Source organism: Pongo pygmaeus, chromosome 6 (assembly GCF_028885625.2).
Source record: "Pongo pygmaeus isolate AG05252 chromosome 6, NHGRI_mPonPyg2-v2.0_pri, whole genome shotgun sequence".
Classification (NCBI taxonomy): Eukaryota; Metazoa; Chordata; class Mammalia; order Primates; family Hominidae; genus Pongo; species Pongo pygmaeus.
Window position 1 is genome coordinate 130,663,729 of NC_072379.2, and position 10,248 is coordinate 130,673,976.

At 40.8% G+C, this 10,248-nt stretch overlaps 1 pseudogene; it reads right to left on the reverse strand.

The window, feature by feature from the left end:
- Window positions 1-366: 366 nt before the first annotated feature.
- Window positions 367-8,799, reverse strand: LOC129041591 (NADH dehydrogenase [ubiquinone] 1 beta subcomplex subunit 9-like; annotated as a pseudogene).
- Window positions 8,800-10,248: the final 1,449 nt, after the last annotated feature.

Sequence of the window (10,248 nt, forward strand, 5' to 3'; positions counted from 1 at the left end):
GAGGTCGAGCTTAGAGAAGACAGCTTGACCACAGGTCTTGCTCTCTTAGTCATTAAAAGGCAGGTGGTGGGAAGGAGTTTCCAGTATTTGTCAAATGCAGCCAGCTTCTTAGAGAGGGAGGGATCTATGCACATATGTAGTGGAGGGGAGGGGTGCTTTCTCTTCTCTTCTCCTACCAGTTAATCAGAGAATATGTTAGTACAACACAGTCAATTTTTATGGATACCCAAATGCAGTACCCCTGCATGGACCCAGAGGGAAGAAGCTTCAGAAACAAGAGGAAGAAAAAGGAGCCCTGTGGCTGACTACTGAGAGAATGATTATATTTTCTGCTGCCCCTTCTAGGTTTCGCTCCCTTCTGCTGCCTTAGGCGCTGGCCGTGGTGCTGAATGCTGATGTGCTGAATGCAGGGTGAACTCGTCTGTGCAAGGTGATCCTCGCTAGTGCAGCAGTCAGTATGGGGGGTGTCTGTATGTCTGATGCAGGATATTGGTATGCACAGGCAATGAGAGCTGAGAGGAAGGAGGTATGGCAGAAGTGAGATTGGCTTGCTCATTTCTCGTTCTAAGGTTGGTTCACTGTGCACTAAGCACAATGGTTTCAGTGGTTCAGTCCTGGCGTGATGCTGGAGAGGTTGCTGTGCCGGGACAGCAGCTGGAAGTGCCCATCAGTGGAGTACTGTCCATTGCTCATAGCAGCAAAGCTGCCTTTTCTGTGATCCCAGGCCATTCACATTTCCACATTTGTGCTTTGATTGTTTTATTTCTCTACGCAGGAATGTTTAAAATCTGCCTTAAATCAGATTTGATTTAATGGAGCTGCATTAGCTATCTCTTTTAAAATGCGTGTGTTAGATGTGTAGCTTATTTCACACAATCTAAGAGTTAATCCTATTTTCTTGTCTAATCAACGTTTTCTTGAGATCACAGAAATTATTCTCCAATTTCTTTTGTAATTCTCACTGCTGCACAGTTGTGGGTACGGGACAGATTTGCAAATATCTCAGATCCTTTTGGGCCTTGGTGCTTTTCAAAAGCTTCTTGTATCCTCTTCTGGATCTCTTTTTCTTCAGAGCCATGACAGTCTTTTTAGGGCTAAAATCTCATTTATTAAGCCTTGATTTTTTGAGACATCAAATAGCCATCTATATTCTGAGCATTATAGAGGAAGGGTGGGGATATGTGGCTGAATGATGAGGAGGCAATGGTGAATAAAATCAAAGGGACAATATTTATGCCCCTTAGCAGGAAGGGCAACTATGTTACATTTTGTGGGTTAATTATGAAAATTATACATTGCTTTGGCTTGTCCCCAACTGCTGCCCCAGACAGCAGCCTGTTGGGTTATTGGTCTTCTGTGAATGCATAGTTTGAGTGCTTGAGTTATTGGCATTTAGCCATATCTTTTTTTAAAGGAGATATTACCTCATTGTTCTAGTTCTTTGGCCTGGATGTTTGGAGAGAGTCAGTAAACATGATCCTGCCTTGGGGGAATCCAGGTTGCTACTCTCCTGCAGTCAGACAGAAAGGAACAGAATGAAAGAAGAGCTTTTGATCAAGAATGACCCTTCTTCATCCACTCTGTCCATGTGGTGACCCAGGTGAATGCTGCCAATACCTTTCTCCATGATCTTTCTTAGAGACTTGGCAGGTGCTTTTGTAACTTGGACAACAACAATGTATTAAGTAACAGAACTTTTTCTCAGCTCTGGGAGAAACTTGCAGATGTTTGATGACTGTGGGGATATCACAGAAAAAGCATTAAACTTTCCAGGATGCCTGGGCCCAATATTAATCATCTGTCAGCCAGGAATCTTGGTGAGCAGGAAGGAGAAAATGAGGTGTGTGTGTGTGTGTGTGTGTGTGTGTGTGTGTGTGTATGGAGGGGTGGGGGATGGAGGGTGGTGAGAGGCTGAAAGATAGCACTCCAGGAGCTAGGCCAAATGAAGAGTACAGGAGGTGAAGGAAGGAATGGTGAGAAGATAGTCAAGTGGAAAGAAAAGCAGTTGAATTGGGGAGGAAAGTGAAAGACACTAAAGAAGGTATATGGAAAAATGAAGTGAGGGCAGAAGATGCAAGATGGATGTGAGAATTATTTGAAAAGAAAATGGTATTGAAAAGTGCAATGTCATTACAGGTAGGCACACAGAGGTATCGGAGAGGAGATGGCATAAAATAGGGAGAAGAAAAACAAAGATGAGCAAGAAGGACATTGAGATAGATTGAGAACAGACAGGCAGAGAAAGACACACACAAAGAGGAAATGAATATTCTAGGGTCATAAGAAACCAGGGACTAGAGATCTTGTGACATCAACAGAAGGCAGAGACTGCAAGACAAAAGGCAACTTAAGCCATTTTCTGGTCTGTTAAGTCACCCACGGCAGCACAATGTGCTGGGAACTGATGTCTGCCTGTGATCATTGTTTACTTAGAAAGCCGGCTGACGTGAGATGAAATTAACACAATAGGATGGAAAACTGCTAATAAAACAAAAATCCCGTTAGATTTTCATAGCCTAATGGCATGAAACATTACTCACTAATGGCATGAGACATTACCATGCTAATGTGTAGTCTGCATATGTCGGAGGAGGAAGGATGGGAAGGACTCTTATTCTCTGCAAATGGAGAAATTACCTACTCCCAGATGGAGGACTGTTGGGATTAGTGGGATACTGGTGACCAGGAAAGAGGGGCAGACTTTTCTAGGCCTGGGCAGGAATCAGAGCCCTAGGGTTTGTTCCTCTGTACTAATAAAGCACCATGGGCTCTTCCAATCCAAGCTGCTCTCTGCATTCACCATGTGTCCCTCCCATTTGAGAATCACATTACTGACATGAATAAGATTTGAGCACAAATAATAAGAAGGAAAAGCTGTCTCCAAGTGCACTTGATAACTGTGGAAGCCTGACTTTGTTTACACTTTTACTTGGCATCCTCTGATCATTATCTGATTCAAATCTTATGGAGTTAATTTATTCTTGTGGCTTTTATTTAAAATCTGTTCTGTTGTGTTAAGAGGTATTCTAATTGTCCTTGACAAAGTAAAAAGATCCCAGAGTCAGGGACTGTGAATTCTACTTTCTTAGAAGCTCTTTATTCTGTCCGTTTATGCATCCAGAGATACAGATATTCATTCAATACTGGCTGAATGACTATCCCTGGACCACGTGATAGAATGCAAAGAAAAACAGAAACCATTATTTTCCTCAAGATAACCACGGGCTCTTATGGGACATGAGGTTGGCATGCAAATTACTAAGGGAGGTGTTCAACCAGGGAGACACTGGAAGAGTGAGCACAGGCAAGTCCCATCTTCATGGAGGAAGGCAGCAGGGCTATAGCTCTGGAGGAGCGGTTCTATCATCTTCAGCTTTAGACAATCCTGGAACCATAACCTGTTTCTAAGATGGGCAGTCTGATGATGGAAGGGCTGCCTGAATGCGGGTATGTATGTGCTTGCACATGCTTGTGTGTTTATTTGATTCTGTCCCCTTACTGTGGTTGGCTCTGGTAGTTGTAGCTCTCCTCTCCTCCTTTTCTCTGGAAACAGAAACATCTTTTTCCAACAATAAGTCTATTCCATATTGATGCTATGGGACCAAGCTACAGTGACCATGCAATCAGTTCAAGGAGGCCTATGTGACCTGGGGCTGATCAACTAGAATCCTCAGCATTCTTCCAGGACTTTGCTGGGACCAGTGGCAGAGGTATTCTTTTTCTCTCTGTGCTTCTGTCTCTGTCTCTCTCTTCCTGAAAGAGCTAACTTTCTGAAAGTTTGGGATAGATTTAACTCCCTGTATTAGTCCATTTTCATATTGCTCTCAAGAAATACCTGAGACTGGATAATTTATAAAGAAAAAGAGGTTTAGTGGACTTGCAGTTTCACATGGCTAGGAAGGCCTCCCAATCATGGTGGAAGGTGAAGGAAGAACAGAAACACGTTTTACATGGCAGCAGGCAAGAGAGCATGTGCAGGGGAACTGCTCTTTATAAAACCATCAGATCCCATGAGACATATTCACTATCATGAAATCAGCATGGGAAAAACCTGCGTGCATGATTCAATTACCTCCCACTGGGTCCCTCCCATGACCCATGGGGATTACGGGAGCTACAATTCAAGATGAGATTTGGGTGGGGACACAGCCAAACCATATCACTCCCTAAGTCAATTTTTTAGCATGTGGGAGAAAATTGCCTGAGAATAAAATCAACTCAGAAAAGCAAGAGAGAGAGAGAGAGAGAAAGAGAGATCTAATGATATTGTTCAAATTAATTCCTTAATTCTGAATCTGGACAGGAATTCTTGGTTATACAGACCAGATCATTCTCTTTGTGCTTAAGCTGGTTTGAGTTAAATTTGTCACATGCAAATCAAGTAGTCCTAGTAACACTTTTTCTTCCATCCATCTCAGCTTTTGAATGCTCAAGGCATTCTTGGCCACTGTGAACAGAACAAGACTTTATAATTCTTTACAATGAATGTGTCCTTTGTAGCCTGCCATCTGCCTTTGTGGTGGCAGGTGAAGAGACAGGTCAAGCCCCTTGCTGAGCAACACTCAATGGAGTGAAAGCTGGTACAGAGATCCTTGATCTGCTTACCTACAAAGGCTTTTTGAGGCATACTTTTCCCAATGTTTCTTCTGTTTCTCTTTGGACTTTTTCCCTCTTGTAAATTGATACTGAGGGTATGAAGCCAAGGAAGAACTTCATAAAAGCACTAGGTTTTTCAGGAGGGATTTCAGAGTGAAGAAGCAATTAAGCAGGTGGAGCTTGCTCGAGATATATCAATGACACTAGCAGGGATCAGTGGGCTTGGAGAGCCTTTGCCTATGAGCAGCCAGAATGTTTTTCTGTGTGCTGGCACAAAACTGTCCTGTGCACAAGTGTCCTGGTGATAATGTTGAACCAGGAGAAGGAACTAGGAAACAAGGGGTGGTAGTCATTAGGACTAATGACTAGAATTTGGATTTTTCTTTTTCTGGGCACATGATAAAATTGCATTCCCACCACTTTCAAAGCAAGGTGTGGCTGGATGACTTACTCATAATGAAATGTGAGCAGAAGCAATGTGCCTCCTCTGGTGCATCATATTTAAGAACCATTGAATGATTTCTCCACTCTTTCATGAAGACTGGTGATATTCAAGACGAGATTTTCATCAACCAGGCTGCCCCTGAATAAGTCTGTACCAGTTTCCTGAATAAGGAAAAAGCAGCCAATTTTGGCATGAACTTGAAGTGTGATCAAGAAATAAACCATTGTTATTTTAAACCAGTAAGTTTTTTTTTAAATTAATGAACTTGATTTTTTAGCACAGTTTTAGATTTACAGAAGGGCCAGGCACAGTGGCTGATGCCTATAATTCCAGTGCTTTGGGAGGCTGAGGTGGGAGGGTCCCTTGAGGCCAGGGGTTTAAGACCAGCCTGGGCAAAATAGTGAGACCCATCTGTACAAAAAATAGTAAGAAAATTAGCTGGGTGTGGTGGCATGTGCCTGTAGTCCTAGCTATTCAGGAGGGTGAGGCAGGAAGATTGCTTGAGACCAGGAGTTTGAGTTATAGTGAGTTATGATCATGCTGCTTCATTTGCACTCTAACATGAATAACAGTGTGATTTTGTCTCAAAAAAAAAAAAAGATTTACAGAAGAATTGAGCAGATAGTTCAGTGTTTCCATTTATCTCCCCTACTGACATATTCCCTATTATTAACATCATACATTAGTGTAATACATTTGTCACAATTAATGAACCAATACTGATATATTATTATTAACTAGAGTTCATAGTTTACATAGAGGTTCACTCTTTGCATTGTAAAATTCTGAGTCTCAACAAATGCATGTCATATACCCATAAATATAGTATACAGAATCCTATTGCTGCTCTAAAAGTCTTCTGTGCTTCACCTGCTAATCCCTCCCCTACCCAGAACCCCTGGCAACAAGTGTCTTTTTAATGTCTACATAGTATTTCATTTTCCAGAACGTCATGTAGTTGGAATCATACAGTATGTGTCCCCTTCAGACTGGCTTCACTTAGCAATACACATTTAAATTTCTTTTATATCTTTTCATGGATTGATAGGACTTTCTTCCTGTCACTGAATAATATTCATTGCATAGAATATGGTTTGCTTATCCATTCACCTATTGAGTTACATCTTGGTTGCTTCCAGTTTTTGCAATTATGAATAAAGCTTCTATAAACATTTGTTTGTAGGTTTTATGTGGGCATAAGTTTTCAAGTCAGTTGGATAAATACCTAGGAGTGTGATTGTTGGATTGTATGGCAACACTATGTTTAAGCCTTGTAACAAACCACCAGATTATCTTTCAAAGTGGCCACACCATTTTGCATTGCCACTGAATAATATTCTTGCCAATATTTGGTATTGTCAGGTTTTTTTTTCCATTAGAATAGGTTTTTAGTGGTATCTCATTGTTGTTTTAACTTGCACTTCTCTAATGACATATGACGTTGAGCATCTATTCATATACTTGTTTGCCATCTGTGTATCTTTTTTGGTGGGGTATCTGTTCAGGTCTTTTGCCAGTTTTTAAAATGGGTTGTTTATTTTCTTATTATTGAGTTTTAAGGATTGTTTTCCCCTTTTGGCTACAAGGCCTTTATCAGATATGTGTTTTGTGAATATATTTTTCCAGTCTGTGGCTTGTCTTTTCGTTCTCCTAAAAGTATCTTTTGCAGAGCAGAAGTTTCAAATTTCAATAAAATCTAAGTTGCCAATATTTTTTTTTCTGTATTGCTCTTTTTTTTTTTTAAATCTGAAAACTCATCTCCAAACCCAAGGTCACCTAGATTTTCTTCTACATTGTCTTCTAGAAGTTTTATAGTTTTACATTCAGGTCTATGATCCACTTTGAGTTAATTTTTTGTGAAAAGTAGAAGGAAGGTCTGTGTCTAGATTATTCTTTTCCTAAGGGTGTCCAATGTTTTAGTACCATTTATTTAAAAATCTACGATATCTTTTTTTTTTGAGACAGATTCTCAGTCTGTCACCCAGGCTGGAGTGCAGCGGTGTGGTGTTGGCTCACTGCAGCTTCTGCCCCCCAGGCTCAAGTGATTCTCTCAAATCAGCCTCCTGAGTAGCTGGGACTACAGGTGTGTACTACCATGCCTGGCTAATTAAAAAACCTTGTAGATATACACGGTCTCACTATATTGCCCAGGCTGCTCTCAAACTCCTGGGCTCAAGCCATCCTCCAACCTCAGCCTCCCAAAGTGCTGGGATTACAGGTGTGAGCCACCATGCTTGGCCTAAAAATCTACTATTTCCTCATTGAATCTCTTTTGCTCATTTGTCAAAGATAGATGGTCTGTGTTAAGTGGGTCTGTTTTGGACTCTTTTATGTTCCCCTGATTTATTTGTCTATTCTTCCTCCAATATCATGTTGTCTTGATTACTGTACCTTTATTAGCAGTGTTAAAGTCAGGTAATATCAGCCTTTTGACTTTGTGCTTCTTCTTCAGTATTGTGTTGATTATTTTGTCTTTTGCCTTTCCACATAAACTTTAAATCTTTTTTTGATCTTCACAAAATAACTTGTTAAGATTTTGATTAAGACTGCATTCAATCTATAGATCAGTTGGAAAAAATTGACATCTTTACAATATTGGGTCTTCCTATCTATGAACACAGAATACATTTCCATTTATTTAGATATTTGATTTTTTCAAATCAGACTTGTATTGTTTTCCTCAAATAGATTCTGTATTTATTTTGTTAGATTAGAATCTAAGTATTTCAATTTTTTGGTGCTGACATAAATGATGAATTTTTAATTTTATAATCCATTTTTTCCTTCTGAGTATATAGGAAAGCAATTAAATTTTGTATATTAGCCTTGTATCGACAATCTTGCTGTAACTGCTTATTGATTTCAAGACTTTTTTTTGTTTTTTGGTCAGTTCTTTGGAATTTTCAACATCGACAATCATCACATTTGCAAACAAAGACAGTTTTATTTCTTCCTTCCTTATCTGTTTAATTTTTTTGTTCTTTTCTTATCTTACTGTCTTAGCTAGGACTTCTAGTATGATGCTGAATAGGATGGTGAGAGGAAACCTCCTTTCCTTGTTTCTGATTTTCAGGGGAAACCATCTAGTTTCATCATTAAATATAATATTAGCTGTAGGGGTTGGCAAGCTTTCTTTTTTTTTTTCCTTTTCACTGATTTTTTATTAGAGCAAGTGTATGTTCTGTAACGTATTTCACTAGCAAGCATGAAAGAGGAGGTCTCTCTCTCTCTCTCCATGGGCCGATCCCAGCGTCTGGTCACAATATGCCATCACAGTGGGGGCAAATCACCTTCCTTTCTGGCAGGTGGCGTTTCCTCCTGCAGCTGCTTAACCTCTCGTTTCCAGCTTTCCCTCCACAGTTTCTTCCACTTTTTTCTCTTGGCAAAGTAATCAGGATACATTGCCTTCTCAGAAGGATGCCAGTCATCTACGCACCATTCTGGGACCTTGTAGCACTCGTGTGTCACATAGGAGGTACCCCTAGGAGAGTCAGGGAAGATGTATGGCTGTGGATGCTGATGGTACCGGAATTCTTCCTCAGCTCCTTCAGCAGCCGGGTGGCCTTCATCATATCCTTTTCGTTCGTATGTTCTTCAGACCGGGCTCTCATCAAATAAGCAAAGTATCAGTATTTGTCCCTGTGGATGCACCACAACTCGAGGTGGCGCACCCACTTTTAAAGACTCAACACCTTCTGCTGATGGGTCAGGTAGGCAGCCGGTGCGGAGTACGCCATGACTGCACTGACCTTCAACGGCCTCGGGGGTAGCCAGGCGACTTTCTTTATTAAGGTAAGGAAGTTTCTTTCTGTCCCTAGTCCACTGACTTTTTCCTTAAATCATGAATGGGTGTTTGATTTTATCAAATGTTTTTTCTGCATCTATTGATATGATTATATATTTTTCTTCTTTAGCCTGTTGAGGTGATGGATTGCATGAAGTGATTTTTGTTTATTTATTTATTTTTTGAGACTGAGTCTCACTCTGTCGCCCAAGCTGGAGTGCAGTGGTGCAATCTCGGCTCACTGCAACCTCTGCCCCCCAGGTTCAAGCGATTCTCCTGCCTCAGCCTCCCGAATAGCTGGGATTAAAGGCACACACCACCACACCTGGCTAATTTTTGTATTTTAGTAGAGACGGAGTTTCACCATGTTGACCAGGCTGATTTTGAACTCTTGACCTCAAGAAATCCGCCTGCCTCAGCCTCCCAAAGTGCTGGGATTACAGGCGTGAGCTACCATGCCCGGCCTGAAGTAATTTTTGAATGTTGAGCCAGCCTTGCGTACCTGGAATAAATCTCATTTGTCGTGGTGTATAATTCTTTTTCTACATTGTTGGATTTGATTTACCAATATTTGCCTGAGAATTTTTACATCTGTGTTCATGAAAAATACTGGCCTGAGTTTTTCTTTCTTATAATGCCTTTCGCTGGTTTGATATTAGGACAATGCTGACCTCATAGAATGAGTTAGAAAATGTTCTGTGTGCTTCTATTTTCTGAAAGAGATCATAGATAATTGGTATAATTTCTCCCTTAAATGTTTGGTAGAATTCACTAGTAAAACCATCTGGACCTGGTATTTTCTTTTTTTGGAAGGTTATTAATTATTGAGTCAGTTTCTTTAATAGATATAGGTTTATTCATATTCTGTGTCTCCTCATGTGAGTTTTGGTAATTTATTCCCATCAAGGTATTGGTCTATTTCATATACTTTATCAAATTTGTAGGCATAGAGTTGTTTATATTCCTTTATTATACCTTTAATGTTCATGGGATCAGTAGAAATAGCTCCTCTTTAATTTCTAATATTAGTAATTTGCAGTTTAACTAGAGGTTTATCAATTTTACTCATCTTTTGAAAAAAATTAGCTTTTGATTATACTTTTTTTTTTTTAACTAAAAAGTAAACTTTAATGTCGAAAATGCAAACCTGGGGAGGACAGAAAAGATCACACACAAGGTTGTCACTTCACACTTGGAAGGTCGCACAGCGGCCGGGCAGAGGCGCTCCTTACTTCCCAGACGGGGCGGCGGCCGGGCAGAGGCACTCCTGACTTCCCAGATGGGGTGGCCGGTAAGAGGCGCTTCTCACTTCCCAGGCGGGGCGGCGACTGGGAAGAGAGGCTCCTCACTTCCCAGACGGGGCGGCCAGGCAGAGGTACTCCTCACTTCCCAGATGGGGCGGCGGCCGGGCAGAGACGCTCCT